Source organism: Cynara cardunculus (genome assembly GCF_001531365.2).
Source record: "Cynara cardunculus var. scolymus isolate 2C chromosome LG 12, CcrdV1, whole genome shotgun sequence".
Lineage (NCBI taxonomy): Eukaryota > Viridiplantae > Streptophyta > Magnoliopsida > Asterales > Asteraceae > Cynara > Cynara cardunculus.
In genome coordinates this window covers 20656699-20660479 of record NC_037539.1, presented here as the reverse complement: position 1 = coordinate 20660479, position 3781 = coordinate 20656699, and positions in this window count along the sequence as shown.

The following is a 3781-nucleotide window of genomic DNA, read 5'->3' as shown; positions in this document are numbered from 1 at the left end:
CCTTACATTCTTTACGCCTTCAAAAAACTACAACAAAACTTTGATGAACTCAAAACCTGCAACTTCATCAAAAATGGCCTCCTCCGCTTCTGACGAATCCAACAACAATGACAGCCGCATCCAATCCACCGACGTCGACAGCCACGCAATCGTCTTCTTGCCCATGAAACCCAATAATCACATGATTAAACTGCGCAAAACACCCTTTTTGATGACAGGTTTGCGATAATGATTGAGTTCTTCAAGAACTGTATCCTTCTTCCTGCCTTAACTTTTGTGAACCCAAACGTACCCATAAAGTACGTTCAACAATACTGGCAGACCTGCGAGTTTGATCCTCCAAGTCATGGAATAATGGGAGACATAGACGCTCCAAATGACATGGTTTGCTCGGTAAATATATCACGAGCAAAGGTTTTTAAGGTTCTGTGCATTCCCACAAGAAAGGACCTAGGAATCACGCAATATGACAAACCACCTTCCTCCGACGGCATCCTAAGGTTCGTGACGATGCTAGGGTACAATCGTGAACTGTGAAACGTATCAGACTTCAAAAGAAAATTCCTCCCACCAATATGGAATTTGTCCTTTTCTATCCTCAGCCGATCCCTCACCTGCAAGCTCGGCTCCTTGACCAAGGAAATCTCAACATAATGACAATTATGTATGGGATTTTCTTCAACCTTAATCTCGACTACGCCTTCCACATCTACAACGAGATTCATACGGCTGTCATCAAAAAGTGCAAACTTCAAGCCGCGGGAAAGCCACTATCTGCAGTTCTATTTCCTCGCTTCCTTGCTCTTTTCATTGGGGACGTGATGGTGCAACACGGACTACCTGCTGTGGAGCCCTTCACCCTAAACTACAAGATGCAAGGACATCACCCAACACTATCGAAGGAAGGATACACCACAAACTGTCCGCTGTCCCGGGCTATGCTCACTGTCATTCCATCGAAAAGTGAGATACGCCAAGCCTATGAACGCTCCATGCTATCCCAAGCACCGAGGGCAGCTACCCCGGAGCACTTAGAGCCGTCCCCCCTCCAAGCGAGGGAGCACAAGCATCGTCTTCATCAGATTATGAAGATGATGATGATGATTATGCTAGTGCTTCCCCCGGCCTTCACCAAAATATTCCCCACCCTACTACCCAAAGGGCAACCACATCTACTACCCCTAGCGATCAAAGCCAAAGGGGTATTGAAATAGGACGACCCAGTCCCACCCAAACCCCAGCCAGCCATCCAGAGGCCATTCTTCGGGCCTCTGGAGATGAACAAGCCGAGGAACCTCATATCCCATCACCCCTCTCTCACCAGAGATGTGATGAAGAAACAAGAGCCCCTTCGCCTCAGGGCTCGCCACAACCCCTCACACACACAGAAGCATTCGTTGCTTCTGACATTGATCCCATAGATCGTTCAGAGCGATCTTCATATCATGCACCACTCCCCTCGGTATTTGATCTACCAAAAGGGACACACATCCGCTTCACTTACTCAGCCTCTGAAGCTGAAGAGGAGGAAGAGGATGTTCCAATATCACGAGATAGTTCTTCTCTCGAAGGCTATCAAGGACATGATGGAAGTCCCTAGAGGCCTACCTTCGCACAAGGCCAAGAGGGCGCCTCAGGAACAGAGGCCCAACCTGTAGCATCTGTTGCTGCAGGGGTTACCCCCATAGCTGATCTGGTCACAAAGGCTGAGTTCCAAGCCTTTGTTGATATAGTGACGCGGTCCTTGGATGACCTTAAACTCATTGTACAAGGGATTATGGAGAACCAACCCTCACCCGATACCCCAGACCTCCATCAATCCCTTGCCATTCTCCAACGCCACCTAAACCAAATCGATACCCAAACCCAAACCAACTCATCCCGCCTTCAAATCCTCCAACAAACAGTAACCCAACACCACAATACCATATCATCCTTAGCCACCCAACGAAACCAAATCCTAATGCAATCCATAGCCACCCTCACGGCTCAGGCAACTGAGGCCGATAAAAACTTAACCTACATCATTACCCAACTCCAAACCATCATTCGCCATCTTTATTAACTACCTTCCTCCATCACCTCCCAAATACCTCACCCTCAACCTTCATCCACATCATCCATCGATGAAACCCTTGCCACCCTCACCACCCAAATGGCCACCATACAAAAAACCCTCACCCAATTACCCGCCACCATACTTAACCAAATCCCACCACAAACTCAAACCCCACCTCCCTCTGCAGGCCCTTCCTATGAAGTAGCCTTCTCATCCTTCACTGCAGAGGTGAGGAATCTTCTTGTTAACCTTCCCCAACCTTCATCATCTGCAACAACCTCTGTGCCACCTCCTCCCTCTACAGGCACAGACTTTGCTACAAGAGCCGACCTACGGGCTCTGTCCAAGGCACTTATCTCCTCTATCAATGAGATAAATGCAAAGTTTGCTGCTCGATCTGTTGCACCCACCACTACACTAAGGAAGAGTTTACATCAACAGCAAGAGCGAACAAACACTCTCCTTCGTACAATGGAAGACCAGCGCAGAAAGGATCGGGTGTGCACTCTCGCTTCCCACATTAGAATGTGGAAAAAGAAGAATAGATCAAGAGTATCCTGCTCTTCCAGCCACCCCTACAAACGACCAAGGCATAAAGACCAAGATCCCGATGATCAAGGTCTTGGACATCATGAGGGGGAGACAGAGGCGGCGGTTACACAACAAACAGGGTCTGCTGCACCACATCAACCATCACCATAATAACCACCATCAACCCAACAAACCCAACCAAGGGAACCAAAGGCCTTGCCCTCTGATGAAGAATAGAATATCCAAGTTCCCTCAGCCACAATACCAGACCCCATCGTGTTGAGTTCATCAACTGATAAAGAACCAAAAACACCATCTACAGAAATAAACCAAACCTTCACTCCCTCACCCACAACAAACCTACCCTTAACACCTTCTCCAACACCTTGACCCTTCACTCTTACCTCACAACCAGAACCCACAAAAACCCAGCCATCGCCTCAACGACCCCAAACCCCACCAGAAACCTCTCAACCACTTGAAACTGAACCAACCAAAGAAAACTCACCCTCTACCCCAAGCCAAAATACAACCCTCAACCCAACATCCTGTGGTGCATGCGGACATCCCTTCTTCCTCAAGGCATCCTCCACAAGGCCTCGTGGACGAAATAATTCAAAGCATGGAGTCGATGAGAAGAAGTCCTCAATTGCTGCCCAGGGAACGAATAATGATGTAAAACATTCATCAATACATGTACCAAGAACACGAAGAAAGTCTGTCAACCAATCCTCCAATCCTATCGCCAGAGTCTATGAATCTTCTACATCRTCRTTTCATAAGACAGACTACTCAACCACCTCAAGCTGTCTTTTCGAACGATGGAATAAGAAGAGTCATAGACTTAAAAATAAAGTCATTTGCCAACAGAGCCATACGCTACATCGAGTTCAATGTGGAAAGAGCCCATGGGGTAGTTAGCGTGTTCAACGAGAATGATCTCATCAACCTCAATCCATATGACTTGATTGAGTTACATGCCTACACAACTTAAAGGAAAGATCATGGGATATGATTTGGAATGGCAAACAGAGCTATTGTCAAGACAATGGAGTCCCTGGTGAAGCACCGAGCCAAAAACGATTTTGAAATTGCTCTTAGGCTAGGCATTGAGAGGTTATCCTGCGCTCCTCCAAATGAAGATTTCCAGGACTTGCAGGAGATACGTTCTGCTTCAGTTCTTACTCAACC